This window comes from Girardinichthys multiradiatus, chromosome 2, assembly GCF_021462225.1.
Source record: "Girardinichthys multiradiatus isolate DD_20200921_A chromosome 2, DD_fGirMul_XY1, whole genome shotgun sequence".
NCBI classification, from domain to species: domain Eukaryota; kingdom Metazoa; phylum Chordata; class Actinopteri; order Cyprinodontiformes; family Goodeidae; genus Girardinichthys; species Girardinichthys multiradiatus.
In genome coordinates this window covers 11,033,852-11,051,494 of record NC_061795.1, presented here as the reverse complement: position 1 = coordinate 11,051,494, position 17,643 = coordinate 11,033,852, and positions in this window count along the sequence as shown.

Below are 17,643 nucleotides of genomic sequence, written 5' to 3'. Positions count from 1 at the left end.
CGCTCCATAACCTCTTTCAGCTCCTGCCCTCTGAACGCAAATATTGGACACTTAGATATGGAAGGACCCGTTTTAAAAGGAGTTTTGTTCCTTCTACCATTGCTGTTTTAAAGAAGCGGCCACAGTTATTTATTTTGTCATTTGTTGTGGCCTGTGACTGTTAATTGTGTTGAATGTTTTATATGTGTGGTGTGTATTTCCAACTTCACATGGACCTGTGGAAACTATCATCTGTCTGTCAGGTGTTTGCCTTTGTTAGCCTTACATGAAATATTTACACTGGGAAACAGATTGAAATATTTTTATTGTCGCTGTTTGTGGTTGTGCTGTGGCAGCTTCTTCTCAGCTGGAAATTATGAAGGCCTGTCCTGTAAACAAACGATTAAATAGATAATAGGTACTGCTTTCATTAATCTTTGAAATGAGTGGTAAAAGGTTGACATTTTAAAGTGTATCGTGGTAATAGTTGAACAAGTGACTGATGTTTTAGCCATTTTATAATGTTTGTTAGTGTATGTGTATGTACAGGTCCTTCTCAAAATATTAACATATTGTGATAAAGTTCATTATTTTCCATAATGTCATGATGAAAATTTAACATTCATATATTTTAGATTCATTGCACACTAACTGAAATATTTCAGGTCTTTTATTGTCTTAATATTGATTTTGGCATACAGCTCATGAAAACCCAAAATTCCTATCTCACAAAATTAGCATATTTCATCCGACCAATAAAAGAAAAGTGTTTTTAATACAAAAAACGTCAACCTTCAAATAATCATGTACAGTTATGCACTCAATACTTGGTCAGGAATCCTTTTGCAGAAATGACTGCTTCAATGCGGCGTGGCATGGAGGCAATCAGCCTGTGGCACTGCTGAGGTCTTATGGAGGCCCAGGATGCTTCGATAGCGGCCTTTAGCTCATCCAGAGTGTTGGGTCTTGAGTCTCTCAACATTTTCTTCACAATATCCCACAGATTCTCTATGGGGTTCAGGTCAGGAGAGTTGGCAGGCCAATTGAGCACAGTGATACCATGGTCAGTAAACCATTTACCAGTGGTTTTGGCACTGTGAGCAGGTGCCAGGTCATGGTAAAAAATGAAATCTTCATCTCCATAAAGCTTTTCAGCAGATGGAAGCATGAAGTGCTCCAAAATCTCCTGATAGCTAGCTGCATTGACCCTGCCCTTGATAAAACACAGTGGACCAACACCAGCAGCTGACACGGCACCCCAGACCATCACTGACTGTGGGTACTTGACACTGGACTTCTGGCATTTTGGCATTTCCTTCTCTCCAGTCTTCCTCCAGACTCTGGCACCTTGATTTCCGAATGACATGCAGAATTTGCTTTCATCCGAAAAAAGTACTTTGGACCACTGAGCAACAGTCCAGTGCTGCTTCTCTGTAGCCCAGGTCTGGGGAATGCGGCACCTGTAGCCCATTTCCTGCACACGCCTCTGCACGGTGGCTCTGGAAGTTTCTACTCCAGACTCAGTCCACTGCTTCCGCAGGTCCCCCAAGGTCTGGAATCGGCCCTTCTCCACAATCTTCCTCAGGGTCCGGTCACCTCTTCTCGTTGTGCAGCGTTTTCTGCCACGCTTTTTCCTTCCCACAGACTTCCCACTGAGGTGCCTTGATACAGCACTCGGGGAACAGCCTATTCGTTCAGAAATTTCTTTCTGTGTCTTACCCTCTTGCTTGAGGGTGTCAATAGTGGCCTTCTGGACAGCAGTCAGGTCGGCAGTCTTACCCATGATTGGGGTTTTGAGTGATGAACCAGGCTGGGAGTTTTAAAGGCCTCAGGAATCTTTTGCAGGTGTTTAGAGTTAACTCGTTGATTCAGATGATTAGGTTCATAGCTCGTTTAGAGACCCTTTTAATGATATGCTAATTTTGTGAGATAGGAATTTTGGGTTTTCCTGAGCTGTATGCCAAAATCATCCGTATTAAGACAATAAAAGACCTGAAATATTTCAGTTAGTGTGCAATGAATCTAAAATATATGAATGTTACATTTTCATCATGAAATTATGGAGAATAATGAACTTTATCACAATATGCTAATATTTTGAGAAGGACCTATATATGTTCGGTTTTTTTCTGTTTCATGGTAGGTCTGTTAATTAGAGGGTGTAGTAGGCCACAAACGGCTGCCTGTTAAGAGCATTGTGAACTGATGTGGAGACCATATGTGACTTCCTGAACAGGTCTCTCATTAAATGAGAATTTTGTGTTTGTTCTTGATAGCACAACCGATTGAATTGGCCCCTCCTCCAAAATATCTACTCTGAAACTTCATGACTCTCAGACCAAATGAGTCAGTCAGAGAAATAACATGTTCCTTAAGGTTTAGCCATTGCTGTTTATTCAACTGATACAATTAAGTAAATAATTTGGTGGGCAAAAATTACATTCTGTGTTTAGGGGAATTCGGTAACAAATGAACTATGAAATTTAAGGTTTAAGGATGCTAAATGGATAACAATCAAATTTGGACAATTTAGACGAGATAAATTGGTGATGTGATGGCTGGTATGTGATAGACTTATCTGAAAGCAAGCCCCAGATCTAATTCTGCTAATGGTCTCAAACATTCCTTGTGTAAGAATTATGATTATTGATTCATTAATATTCATCAAAAATTATAATTAAAAAAATCATAATTCAGAAAGATAATTTATTGACCAAAAATCATTACTTACAAATAGAAATCAGAAATGTCCTCTGGTGTTGTGATTATGATCTCAAAGCCCTTAATAATTACAATTATGAATTATTGATGATAATTACTCGTACTCACGTCCTCCGCTTTATCCAGGACCGGGGTGCGGGGGCAGCAGACTGAGCAGAGATGCCCAGATGTCCCTCTCCCCAGACACCTCCTCCAGCTCCTCTGGGGGGAGCCCAAGGCGTTCCCAGGCCAGCCGAGAGACATAGTCCCTCCAGCGTGTTCTAGACCGTCCCCTGGCCTCCTCCCGGTGGGACGTGCCTGGAACACCTCCCGAGGAAGGCATCCAGGAGGTATCCGATATAGATGCCCAAGCCACATCAACTGGCTCCTGTCGATGTGGAGGAGCAGCGGCTCTACTCTGAGCCCCTCCCGGATGGCCGAGCTCCTCACCCTATCTCTACGGAGTAAGCTCATTTCAGCCACTTGTATCTGGGATCTGGTTCTTTCGGTCATGACCCAAAGTTCATGGCCATAGGTGAGGGGGTAGGAACGTAGACTGACCGGTAAATCGAGAGCTTCGCTTTTCGGCTCAGCTCTCTATTCACCACAACAGACCGGCACTGTACCCTCATTATTGCAGCACCTGCACCAATCGGTCTGTCTATCTCCCGCTCCATTCTTCCCTCACTCATGAACAAGACCCCGAGATTCTTGAACTCTATGGGGTAAGAACGCTGTCAAAAACAATGTGTATGTAAAGATGGAAATGTGTGCATATTAGTCAATAGTTGTGCATAAGTAAACTCCAAAAGAGGTATTCTATATTTTCTCTAAAAATACAAAATAAAATGTTACAGCTTCAAGAAATTGCAAACACAAAGTTCAAGTTTACAGTTATGGTTTATTCTTTATGAATACAATATGCAATAACAGTTTGTGAAAATGATTTCTTTTCTTTGAGAATACGAATTTACATCAGCAACTTGGCGTCATGTGATCTCAGGCTCAGGATATAGTGGGTGGAGTTATACAATGATGTACAGTAGGTGGCAGTATGCACAGCAGAAGAAGAGAAGAAGAAGCAGCAGCACTAGCGCTAAGATGACGGACCAAGAAACTACGGTACAAAGTCAGGTAATGTTAAAAAGTTTATATATGTCTTAATGTTGTTAATATATGCTCTTGGGCCGTTCTTTTTGCGCTAGTGCTGCTGCTGCTTCTTCTTCTCTTCCTCTGCTGGCAGTTCGCAACAAATTCAGATGTGCATACTGCCACCTACTGTACATCATTGTATAACTCCACCCACTATATCCTGAGCCTGAGATCACGTGACACCAAGTCGCTGATGTAAATTCGTATTCTCATAGAAAAGAAATCGTATTCACAAACTGTTATAGCATATTGTATTCATAAAGAATAAACCACAACTGTAAACTTGAATTTTGTGTTTGTAATTTCTTCAAGTTGTAACATTTTATTTTGTATTCTTATAGAGAAAATATACAATACCTCTTTTGGATTTTACTTATGCACAACTATTGACTAATATGCACACATTTCCGTCTTTACATACACATTGTTTTTGACAGCGTTCTTAACCCATAGAACTCCTCCACTTGAGGCAGGAACTCCCCTCCAACCTGAAGAGGACAAGCCACCCTTTTCCAGTCGAAAACCATGGCCTCGGACTTGGAGAGAGCCGATCCTCATCCCAGCCGCTTCAAACCCGGTTGCGAACCGCCCCAGCGCATCCTGTAGGTCTTCGCTAGAGGCGGCCAGCATGACCACGTCCCCAAACCACACCCCTCCGACCCTTGGCTGCGCTTAGAAATCCTGTCCATAAAAGTTATGAACAGGACCGGTGACAAAGGGCAGCCCTCCCGGAGTCCAACATGCACCGGGAACAGGTCCAACTTAGTGCCGGCAATGCGGACCAAACTCCTGCTCCGCTTGTACAGAGACCGGATGGCCCCTAATAAAGGGTCCCCGATTCCATACTCCTGGAGCAACCTCCACAGGGCACCACGAGGGACACAGTCGAATGCCTTCTCCAGGTCCACAAAACACATGTGGACCAGTTGGGCAAACTCCCATGAACCCTCGAGTACCCTATAGAGGGTATAGAGCTGGTCCAGTGTTCCACAGCCGGGACAAAAACCACACTTCTCCTGAAGCTGAGGTTCGACTATCGGCCAGACTCTCCTCTCCAATACCCTGGCATAGGCCTTACCAGTGAGGCTGAGGAGTGTGATCCCCCTGTAGTTGGAACACACCCTCTGGTCACCCTTCTTATGAAGTGGGACCCCCACCCCAGTCTGCCATTCCAGAGGCACTGTCCCCGACTGCCACGCAATGTTGAAGAGATGTGTCAACCATGACAGCCCTACAACATCCAGAGACTTGAGGTACTTAGGGCAGATCTCATCCACTCCCGAAGCCCTGCCACCGCGGAGCTTTTTAACCACCTTGGTGACTTCAGCCTGGTTGATGAAAGAGTCTAACCCCGAGTCCCCAGCCTCTGTTTCCACCAGGGAATGCGTGATGGCAGGATTGAGGAGATCCTCAAAGTACACCTTCCACCGACCAATAATTTCCCCAGTTGAGGTCGGCAGCCTCCACAGTAAACAGTGTTGGCAAAGCACTGCTTCCCCCTCCTGAGGCGCTGGACGGTTTGACAGAATCGCTTCGAGGCCAACTGGTAGTCCTTCTCCGTGGCCTCACCAAACTCCTCTCAGGACTTGGTTTTTGCCTCTACCACAGCCCAGCCATGGCATACTTGGCCTCGCGGTACCCGTCAGCCGCCTCAGGAGTCCCACAAGCCAACCACAGCTGATAGGACTGCTTTTTCAGCTTGACAGCATTCCTTACTGCCGGTTTCCACCACCGGGTTCGGGGATTGCCACCGCAACAGGCACCATAGACCTTACGGTCACAGCTACAGGCAGCAGCGTCGACAATAGATGCGGAAAACATGGTCCACTCAAACTCTATATCTCCAACATTCCCCGGAATCTGGTCAAAGCTCTCCCAGAGGTGGGAGTTGAATACATCCCTGGCTGAGGGCTCTGCCAGACGTTCCCAGCAGACCCTCGCCATGCTTTCTCCTCTTCCAGCGTATCCAACTCACCACCAGGTGGTGATCAGTGGACAGCTCAGCCCCTCTCTGACGATACGACAACAAAGTCGATTATCGACCTCCTACCTAGGGTGTCCTGGTACCAAGTGCACTGTTGGACACCCTTATGCTTGAACATGGTGTTCATTATGGACAATCTGTGACTAGCACAGTAGTCCAATGACGAAACACCACTCGGATTCAGATCGGGGAGGCCATTCCTCCTGATCACGCCTCTCCAGGGGTCCCTGTCGTTTCCCACGTGGGCGTTTAAGTCCCCCAGCAGAATAATGGGGTGCCCGGGAGGGGCGGCACTATCCAGCAACTATCCTCGTTTGTGTAGTCCTCATGAGGATGTCTTGAACCGCTCTTTGTCTGATCCGTCACCTAGAGACTGTTTGCCATGGGAGACCCTACCAGTGGCATTTAAGCCCCAGACAACATAGCCTCTAGAATCATTTGGGCACTCAAACCCCTCCAACACATTGGTGGCGATTCAAGGACCAAAACCATGCTAAATGTCACTGTTTAATCAACCGCTTCACCGAAGGTGGGGGAACTTTACCTTATTTTGACAAATAATGTGCAGCCCAGCTGGTCTATCCCCAAAATATGGATGACCCCAACAGTTGTATAAAGTGGATAAAATGTAATTCCTTATGGGAATGCGAAATTATTTTTTATATCGCTATGTCAAATATACCAGAACAAATTTACAGCTAAATATGATTCTGTTCCTACTACAAGCAGATTGAAAGATTATTTTCTCTAAAGTGGAAACAATAATAAAGACCAATGTACATGATTTTACTTTAATATCTGATAACATTCTTGTTTTTGTGCATTACATAATGTGGATGGAAAATCTACAAAGGAGAACCCAGATGAGTTTTGGCCCAATGGGAAAGCCAGGATGAGACAGGATAAATAAAAGTCAAAAGTATTTCAAACCCAAGGGTGTCAATAGCCTGTTGACAGGCGTCCAAGCCTGTCAACAAAGTCACATGGCATTACAGATGTGTTTCTATTTATCTCAGAGATAAAGAGATTAGAAAAATAACATGTTCTTTGGGTGCATTTTACAATGAGTTTGTAGCATGAAGAAACATAAAGACTGACCTTAAGCATACTACATTACCTGCATTTTATGCTATACTCCTCTCTAAAGGCTAAAAAAATAGCTAGAATGAACAAAAAAATATCTTTTAGCCCTGGTATGACAGCATGTTGTGAAACAAATTAGCAAAAACACTCTTCTTTATGCCCTTGGTGCAAGTGCTGAAGACAAGAGAGATGGACAATGACGGTGGACTGACCAGCCGACACACAGAACCAATAAACTGTGCACAGATAAGTCAACAGACAAGTTTGATGGATTATTTAGAAATTATTGTGTTGTTTTTATTCACATTCATATTCGTATCATTCTTTCATCTTTCAGCAAGTTTGTTTTCGAAATGCTATCAATTTTGTTGTGTTTTCGAAAGAGAGGAACATCCATTCAAACAGTCAGCAGTTGTCCACCCCCAGAGTAATGTCCTGGGGTAGACAGCAGCTGTGCCTCACAGCTGATGATCCTTCCAGCTGACAGAGATAGAACCAAGAAAACTGATGGAAACAGGTGTTACACCATATACACCGTATATTGTGACCATAGGAGGTGCTGTTGCCTTTTTACGTCGTATCTTGGCCTCATTGAAGAGTATTCTACACCAATTGCGTAAGCTTGGCCGAAGAGAGTAGACTTGCGTAGAAAATTCTAGACTCAACTCTTACACAACAAGAGAGCAACAGGACCAGTGCACATGCACATTAGTAGTAGTTATTATTGTTATTATTAAAATGTATTAAATTAGTTGTTTTGTGTTGACACGTTTGTTTGCTTTTGTTTACACTGACATAATAGGTAACATTAAATATAGACGTCAGATAACAGCTGATTTCACAACTTGTAACCGTAGCTATTGTAACTTATAGTAAAAGACTAAATAATTCAGCCAAACTGTTTCTGATCCTAAAATAAATAAAAAAGTAATATTTGACCACAATCATCCTGATTATTATTGAAATATACACATTTACAGGATATGATAGCTGTTACCATATATTGTGACCATACTGTAACTTATAGTAAAAGACTAAATAAAATGGTAAATGGCATGAACTTGTATAGCGCTTTATCAAGTCCCAAGAGACCCCAAAGCACTTTACACTACAATCAGTCATTCACCCATTCATACACACATTCACACCATGACAGTGGTGAGCTACAATGTAGCCAGACAGAAGTGAAATCATTGAACCAAACGGTTTCTGCTGACTTTTTATTTCCTGCAAAGCGCAAAAAATACTCTTGAAATTTGACTTCAAAACTCTTACTGAAAAGAGTATGTAAAAAAATGTTTACCTATAAATAATAGATTATATTATAATCTAAATTGTCAAAGGTTTCGCTTGAAACTAATCATCCTTAAAAGATCAAAGACAAAATAAGAAGTATTTCTTTCTTATGTAACTGCACATCTACTCTTCCAAATAAAAATTGTAAAGTAATTCCTCATAACTGTACAGTTATACTAATAATAATCATTATAATAATGACAGTAATAATAAAAGGTGTTTTTCAAGATAAACATATCAAACAATGCAATAAAAATGAACAACAACAATGAAATATCTGACAACAAAGTAGGGGAAGAAAAGACGGCTCCATCTCAGCAGCTGCACATACAGGTCCTTCTCAAAAAATTAGCATATTGTGATAAAGTTCATTATTTTCCATAATGTCATGATGAAAATTTAACATTCATATATTTTAGATTCATTGCACAATAACTGAAATATTTCAGGTCTTTTATTGTCTTAATACGGATGATTTTGGCATACAGCTCATGAAAACCCAAAATTCCTATCTCACAAAATTAGCATATAATTAAAAGGGTCTCTAAACGAGCTATGAACCTAATCATCTGAATCAACGAGTTAACTCTAAACACCTGCAAAAGATTCCTGAGGCCTTTAAAACTCCCAGCCTTGTTTATCACTCAAAACCCCAATCATGGGTAAGACTGCCGACCTGACTGCTGTCCAGAAGGCCACTATTGACACCCTCAAGCAAGAGGGTAAGACACAGAAAGACATTTCTGAACGAATAGGCTGTTCCCAGAGTGCTGTATCAAGGCACCTCAGTGGGAAGTCTGTGGGAAGGAAAATTGTGGCAGAAAACGCTGCACAACGAGAAGAGGTGACCGGACCCTGAGGAAGATTGTGGAGAAGGGCCGATTCCAGACCTTGGGGGACCTGCGGAAGCAGTGGACTGAGTCTGGAGTAGAAACATCAAGAGCCACCGTGCACAGGCGTGTGCAGGAAATGGGCTACAGGTGCCGCATTCCCCAGACCTGGGCTACAGAGAAGCAGCACTGGACTGTTGCTCAGTGGTCCAAAGTACTTTTTTTGGATGAAAGCAAATTCTGCATGTCATTCAGAAATCAAGGTGCCAGAGTCTGGAGGAAGACTGGGGAGAAGGAAATGCCAAAATGCCAGAAGTCCAGTGTCAAGTACCCACAGTCAGTGATGGTCTGGGGTGCCGTGTCAGCTGCTAGTGTTGGTCCACTGTGTTTTATCAAGGGCAGGGTCAATGCAGCTAGCTATCAGGAGATTTTGGAGCACTTCATGCTTCCATCTGCTGAAAAGCTTTATGGAGATGAAGATTTCATTTTTCAGCACGACCTGGCACCTGCTCACAGTGCCAAAACCACTGGTAAATGGTTTACTGACCATGGTATCACTGTGCTCAATTGGCCTGCCAACTCTCCTGACCTGAACCCCATAGAGAATCTGTTGGATATTGTGAAGAGAACGTTGAGAGACTCAAGACCCAACACTCTGGATGAGCTAAAGGCCGCTATCGAAGCATCCTGGGCCTCCATAAGACCTCAGCAGTGCCACAGGCTGATTGCCTCCATGCCACGCCGCATTGAAGCAGTCATTTCTGCCAAAGGATTCCCGACCAAGTATTGAGTGCATAACTGTACATGATTATTTGAAGGTTGACGTTTTTTGTATTAAAAACACTTTTCTTTTATTGGTCGGATGAAATATGCTAATTTTGTGAGATAGGAATTTTGAGTTTTCATGAGCTGTATGCCAAAATCATCCGTATTAAGACAATGAAATACCTGAAATATTTCAGTTAGTGTGCAATGAATCTAAAATATATGAATGTTAAATTTTCATCATTACATTATAGAAAATAATGAACTTTATCACAATATGCTAATTTTTTGAGAAGGACCTGTATGTACGCCTTGCTGGGGTTCAGATTTGCAACACAGTTAGCATGGTACCACCGGTCACATACATCATACTGGATCTGTGAGAGTAAATGCAATAATAACTAGAAAAATTTGCATTTCCTGCGAAAATGCAGTGTGAATTCTGTAAGCTGAATTTTTTAGCTGAAAGCTGGCAGAAACGAGCTGAAATTGACTGCAGAAAATCTGCTAATATTTAATGAATTAGAAGAAAACAGAAATGCTAAACTCATGTTGAAAGCTGGCAGAAAGTTGATAAGGTTGAAACCAGAATGTCAGCTGCAATCTGATAAATTAGTACATATAGCAAAGAAAAACTGTCATCTGATCTGTTTAATCAGGAAGACTATCCGGTATAAAACACCGAAACAAGGTGAAGTTACCTCAAAACTAATTGAAATAGTTGTTGAAATACAAGAACTGACAAAAACATTAAAAAAACAGGAAAGAGCTGCCCATAGATGAGCTGAAAAAGCATAGACTGAAGCAAAAATATAGCCTAAGAAGTTGAAGTCAGTGCTAAAATATATAAACAAAATGGCAGAAAATTCAGAAAAAGAATGAACTAACAACAAATACGCTGAAGATACACAAAAACAAACAGGAAATTGCCTAAAAAGGCAAAGAGTTGGGACCTTGATCTGATTAAGGTTTCTGCCTGATTCTGATGAAAATTTGTATAAGGTTCTCAAAAAGATTTTTTCCTGTTCGGATGGAGCTTTTTGCCAGGTTCTGATGGAGTTTTGACCTGGTTCTTATAGACGTTTCTTCCTGGTTCTGATAGAGTTTGGATCTGGCTCTGATGGAGATCTGTATCTGGTTCTGGTGGAAGTCTGTACCTGGTTATGATGGATGCTTCTCCTTGGCTCTGATAGAGTTTGGACCTGGTTCTGATACAAGTTTGTACCTGGTTCTGATACATGTTTGTACCTGGTTCTGATGGAGTTGTTTTACCTGGTACTGATGGAGCTTTTTGCCAGGTTCTGATGGAGCTTTTTGCCAGGTTCTGAAGGAGTTTGGACCTGGTTCTGATAGGAGGTTCCTCCTAGTTCTGAAGGTGATTTGGACCTGCTTCTGGTGGAGGGTCCCTAACTGATTCTGATGGAGTTTGGGTCCTGTTCCGGTGGAGATTTGTTCCAGGTTCTGATGCTTCTTGGAACTGGTTCTGATAGAGGTTTCTTTCGGGATCTGACTGAGTTTGGACCTGGTTCTAATAGTGGGTGACTAACTGATCCTGATGGATAATTCCTTCACTGTGAGCGTCAACAAGGTCTGAAGATAAATCTCCAGAAGGCTCATGTCTCTACCTCGAACGGTTTACGAGAGGCGGCGATTCGAAAACATGTCACTAAGAATTTTTTGCTCTGATTTTTTATGAAATTCCTATAGATTTCCTATACAGGGTGTGTTGACTTTGTGTTGCTTCGGGGCGTGTTGCCGGAAAACTATGTGTCCCACATCAATGAGGGTGACATTTTCTTAATTGCGAAAGAGCATCCTACGTTTTGATGTATAATTTGTATAGGTAGATTGAAAATTGAGCGAGTGAAGAGAGTTTGTTCATTCTTTTTCAGGTTATTCAAAAACCTAGAGCATACACTCTAGCGACACGACCATTACGTCATAGGATTATAAAACTGAAAATCTGAAAAAATCGTAATAACATTTGAAACCAAATTGTAGAAAAACTGTAAAAGACATCAAGTTGAATTAAACAGTAATAGCAGAAGGTTGTGAAAGCATTTTAAAAGTTGAATGGTGTTTCTAGCTAAAAGTATGCGGAAGTAGTTAAATGGCAAAAACAGTGAAGTTTTAGCAGAATTTTTGCCGTTTTCCATTCATTCCTATGGGAGCAAACAATTAATAAAAAGCTGAATATTTTAAAAAGTATAAACGATATAAATACCAAAAGTCATAGCCGGAATGTCCAGAAAGGGCTGAATATTGTGAAAGTTGAACAGTTGAAATAGCACAAAGTATGCAGAAGGAGTAGCGAATCAAAAAGTGTACGGAAGCAACCAGAATAAGAACTAGAAAAATTTGCATTTCCTGCGAAAATGCAGTGTGAATGCTGTAAGCTGAATTTTGTAGCTGAAAGCTGGCAGAAACAAGCTGACATTGACTGCTGAAATCTGATAAATTAGTAGAAATAGCAGAAACAGCAAAGAAAAACTGTCATCTGATCTGTTTAAGCAGGAAGACTATTAGCTATAAAACAGTTTAACCATTTAAAGTTACCTCAAAACTACTTGTTGAAAGAGTTGTTGAAATGCAAGAACTGAGAAAAACTTTAAAAAGCAGGAAAGAGCTGCCCATAAATGAGCTGAAAAAGCATAGACTGAAGCAAAAATATAGCCTAAGAAGTTGAAGTCAGTGCTAAAATATATACAAAATAGGATAAATTTCAGAAAAAATGAACTAACAAGAAACAACAAGAAACACAAAAACAAACAGGAAATTGCCTAAAAAGGCAAATGTGTTCTTCAGCTAAGAGAGAAGTGATGAGAAAGAGAAGCTAAATTGCTAACATTAGCATATTGGCTATCACTAGCATGAAGGCTGATATTAATTTACCCCATCTACTATTCAAAAACAATGTATTAGCTAAAATTAGCTAAAATGGCAATGCTAACTACAGCCTATATTCAAAAATCTATGAAATTGCCCTTTAAAATTATTCACTCTGGTTCAGGTGTTGGAACAGCAGTAGAACCTGTTTAAGAAGCTGGCATCAAATGGTCGCTGTTTTGATGCTCCACTGGGACCTATGAAGATGGTCTTATCATCATAAGTCTAGTGTATATTTGTTCAAGGTTCTTATGGAGATTTTTGCCAAGTACTAGTGGAGTTGGGACCTGATTTTGATTAAGGTTTCTGCCTGGTTCTGATAGAGTTGGGACCTTGATCTGATAGAGGTTTATACCTGATTCTGATGAAAATTTGTAGAAGGTTCTTAAAAAGATTTTTTCCTGTTCGGATGGAGCTTTTTGCCAGGTTCTGATGGAGTTTTGACTTGGTTCTTATAGACGTTTCTTCCTGGTTCTGATAGAGTTTGGATCTGGCTTTGATGGAGATCTGTATCTGGTTCTGATGGAAGTCTGTACCTGGTTATGATGGATGCTTCTCCTTGGCTCTGATAGAGTTTGGACCTGGTTCTGATACAGGTTTGTACCTGGTTCTGATGGAGTTTTTTTACCTGGTACTGATGGAGCTTTTTGCAAGGTTCTGAAGGAGTTTGGACCTGGTTCTGATAGAAGGTTCCTGTTAGAAGGTCTAGCTGTTAGAACAGCAGTACATGCTGTTTAAGTACTCAACACAAAGTGGCCGCCAGTAGTTGCCTCCTATGAAGATGGTCAAAGAGTTAGGGGGTTGGGTAAGGTTTAGGCCATAGAAACGAATGAAAATGAATGGAAGTATATGCAAAGTCCTCAAAAAGATAGTAATCAATGGATATGTGTGTGTGTGTGTGTCCCGCTGGCAAAGAGTTAGTGGTAGGGTCAGGTTTAGGCCATAGAAATCAAGATAATGAAGAAAAGTCACAGGAAAGTCCTCACAAAGATAGTAATCCAGGAATGTGTGTGTGACTGTGTGTGTGTGTGTGTCCCGCTGGCAAAGAGTTAGTGGTAGGGTCAGGTTTAGGCCATAGAAATCAAGATAATGAAAGTAAGTCAAAGGAAAGTCCTCACAAAGATAGTAATCCATGAATGTGGGTGTGTGTGTGTGTGTGTCCGAGTGTGAGACACGCAGAGAATAGAGGCAGAAAAAAAGACAGAATCATATACAGACATAGACAGTAGGAGATACACAGAGCTATAATAGAACAGTGAGGAATGAATCAGCCAATCAGCAAAGAGTGTCAGTGTAACTTGACACCTGCAGCATTTCTAATGCAGCACCTCACTATCGTCTCCCCCTGGCCTGGGCTTTTAACATGGAGGCGCATGCTCCCGAACTACCGCCCATAACTCGGAAACCGTAAGGGCTATCGACGTCATTCTTGGAACGATTTTCTCAGAATGGACAGGGGAACGAGATGGAGAATTCCTCCTGGTTTTGATGGAGTTTGGATCTGGTTCTGATGGAGTTTTTCTTTCCTTGTACTGATGGAGCTTTTTGCCAGGTTCTGAAGGAGTTTGGACCTGGTTCTGATAGTGGGTGACTAACTGGTCCTGATACAGAATTCCTCCTGGTTCTGATGGAGTTTGGGTCTGGTTCTGATGGAGGGGTCCTAACTGGTTCTGATAGAGTTTGTGTCCAGTTCTGATGGAGATTTGTTCCTGGTTCTGCTGGAGTTTGGGTCTGGTTCTGATGAAGGGTTCCTAACTGGTTCTGATGAAGAATTCCTCCTGGTTCTGATTGAGTTTGGGCCTGGTTCTGAGGAATGTTGGACCATGGTTCTGATAGAAGGGACCTCCGGATTCTGAAGGAGATTTGGACCTGGCTCTGGTGAAGTTTTCTTCCTGGTTCTGATAGGTTTGACCTGGTTCTAATAGACTTTGACCTGGTTCTGATGGAGTTTCGGTCCAGTTCTGATGGAGATTTTCTCCAGGTTCTGATGGAGGTTTCTGTCTGGTTCTGACTGAGTTTGGACCTGGTTCTGATAGTGGGTGACTAACTGGTCCTGATACAGAATTCCTCCTGGTTCTGATGGAGGGTTCCTAACTGGTTCTGATGGAGTTTGGATCTGGTTCTGATGGAATTTTTCTTTCCTTGTACTGATGGAGCTTTTTGCCAGGTTCTGAAGGAGTTTGGACCTGGTTCTGATAGAAGGTTCCTCCTGGTTCTGATTGAGTTTGGACTTGGTTCTGATAGTGGGTGACTAACTGGTCCTGATACAGAATTCCTCCTGGTTCTGATGGAGTTTGGACCTGGTTCTGATAGTGGGTGACTAACTGGTCCTGATACAGAATTCCTCCTGGTTCTGATGGAGTTTGGGTCTGGTCCTAATGGAGGGTTCCTAACTGGTTCTGATGGAGTTTGTGTCCGGTTCTGATGGAGGGTTCCTAACTGGTTCTGATGGAGATTGGATCTGGTTCTGATGGAGTTTTTCTTTCCTTGTACTGATGGAACTTTTTGCCAGGTTCTGAAGGAGTTTGGACCTGGTTCTGATAGAAGGTTCCTCCTGGTTCTGATTGAGTTTGGACCTGGTTCTGATAGTGGGTGACTAACTGGTCCTGATACAGAATTCCTCCTGGTTCTGATGGAGTTTGGGTCTGGTTCTAATGGAGGGTTCCTAACTGGTTCTGATGGAGTTTGTGTCCGGTTCTGATGGAGGGTTCCTAACTGGTTCTGATGGAGATTGGATCTGCTTCTGATGGAGTTTTTCTTTCCTTGTACTGATGGAACTTTTTGCCAGGTTCTGAAGGAGTTTGGACCTGGTTCTGATAGAAGGTTCCTCCTGGTTCTGATTGAGTTTGGACTTGGTTCTGATGGAGGGTTCCTAACTGGTTCTGATGAAGAATTCCTCCTGGTTCTGATTGAGTTTTGGTCTGGTTCTGAAGAATGTTGGACCTGGTTCTGATAGAAAGTTCCCCCTGGTTCTGATTGAGTTTGGACCTGGTTGTGATAGTGGATGACTAACTTTTCCTGAATGAGAATTCCTCCTGGTTTTGATGAGTTTGGATCTGGTTCTGATGGAGGGGTCCTAACTGGTTCTGATGGAGTTTGTGTCTGGTTCTGATGGAGGGTTCCTAACTGGTTCTGATGGAGTTTGTGTCCGGTTCTGATGGAGATTTGTTCCTGGTTCTGCTGGAGTTTGGGTCTGGTTCTGATAGTGGATGACTAACTGGTCCTGATACAGATTTCCTCCTGGTTCTGATTTGAGTTTGGACTTGGTTCTGGTGGAGGGTCCCTAACTGGTTCTGATGGAGTTTGGGTCCAGTTCTTGTGGATATTTATTCCAGGTTCTGATGCTTCTTGGAACTGGTTCTGATAGAGGTTTAGAGGTTTATTTCTGGTTCTGAATGAGTTTGGACCTGGTTCAGATAGAAGGTTCCTCCTGGTTCTGATTGAGTTTGGACCTGGTTCTGATAGTGGATGACTAACTGGTCCTGATACAGATTTCCTCCTGGTTCTGATGGAGTTTGGGTCTGGTTCTAATGGAGGGTTCCTAACTGGTTCTGATGGAGTTTGTTTCCGGTTCTGATGGAGGGTTCCTAACTGGTTCTGATGGAGATTGGATCTGGTTCTGATGGAGTTTTTCTTTCCTTGTACTGATGGAACTTTTTGCCAGGTTCTGAAGGAGTTTGGACCTGGTTCTGATAGAAGGTTCCTCCTGGTTCTGATTGAGTTTGGACCTGGTTCTGATAGTGGGTGACTAACTGGTCCTGATACAGAATTCCTCCTGGTTCTGATGGAGTTTGGGTCTGGTTCTAATGGAGGGTTCCTAACTGGTTCTGATGGAGTTTGTGTCCGGTTCTGATGGAGGGTTCCTAACTGGTTCTGATGGAGATTGGATCTGCTTCTGATGGAGTTTTTCTTTCCTTGTACTGATGGAGCTTTTTGCCAGGTTCTGAAGGAGTTTGGACCTGGTTCTGATAGAAGGTTCCTCCTGGTTCTGATTGAGTTTGGACTTGGTTCTGATGGAGGGTTCCTAACTGGTTCTGATGAAGAATTCCTCCTGGTTCTGATTGAGTATTGGTCTGGTTCTGAAGAATGTTGGACCTGGTTCTGATAGAAAGTTCCCCCTGGTTCTGATTGAGTTTGGACCTGGTTCTGATAGTGGATGACTAACTTTTCCTGAATGAGAATTCCTCCTGGTTTTGATGAGTTTGGATCTGGTTCTGATGGAGGGGTCCTAACTGGTTCTGATGGAGTTTGTGTCTGGTTCTGATGGAGGGTTCCTAACTGGTTCTGATGGAGTTTGTGTCCGGTTCTGATGGAGATTTGTTCCTGGTTCTGCTGGAGTTTGGGTCTGGTTCTGATAGAAGTATCCTCCTGGTTCTGATTTGAGTTTGGACTTGGTTCTGGTGGAGGGTCCCTAACTGGTTCTGATGGAGTTTGGGTCCAGTTCTTGTGGATATTTATTCCAGGTTCTGATGCTTCTTGGAACTGGTTCTGATAGAGGTTTAGAGGTTTATTTCTGGTTCTGAATGAGTTTGGACCTGGTTCTGATAGAAGGTTCCTCCTGGTTCTGATTGAGTTTGGACCTGGTTCTGATAGTGGATGACTAACTGGTCCTGATACAGATTTCCTCCTGGTTCTGATGGAGTTTGGGTCTGGTTCTGATGGAGGGGTCCTAACTGGTTCTGATGGAGTTTGTGTCCGGTTCTGATGGAGATTTGTTCCTGGTTCTGCTGGAGTTTGGGTCTGGTTCTGATGGAGGGTTCCTAACTGGTCCTGATACAGAATTCCTCCTGGTTCTGATGGAGGGGTCCTAACTGGTTCTGATGGAGTTTGTGTGTGGTTCTGATGGAGATTTGCTCCTAGTTTTGATGGAGTTTGGATCTGGTTCTGATGGAGTTTTTCTTTCCTTGTACTCATGGAGCTTTTTGCCAGGTTCTGAAGGAGTTTGGACCTGGTTCTGATAGAAGGTTC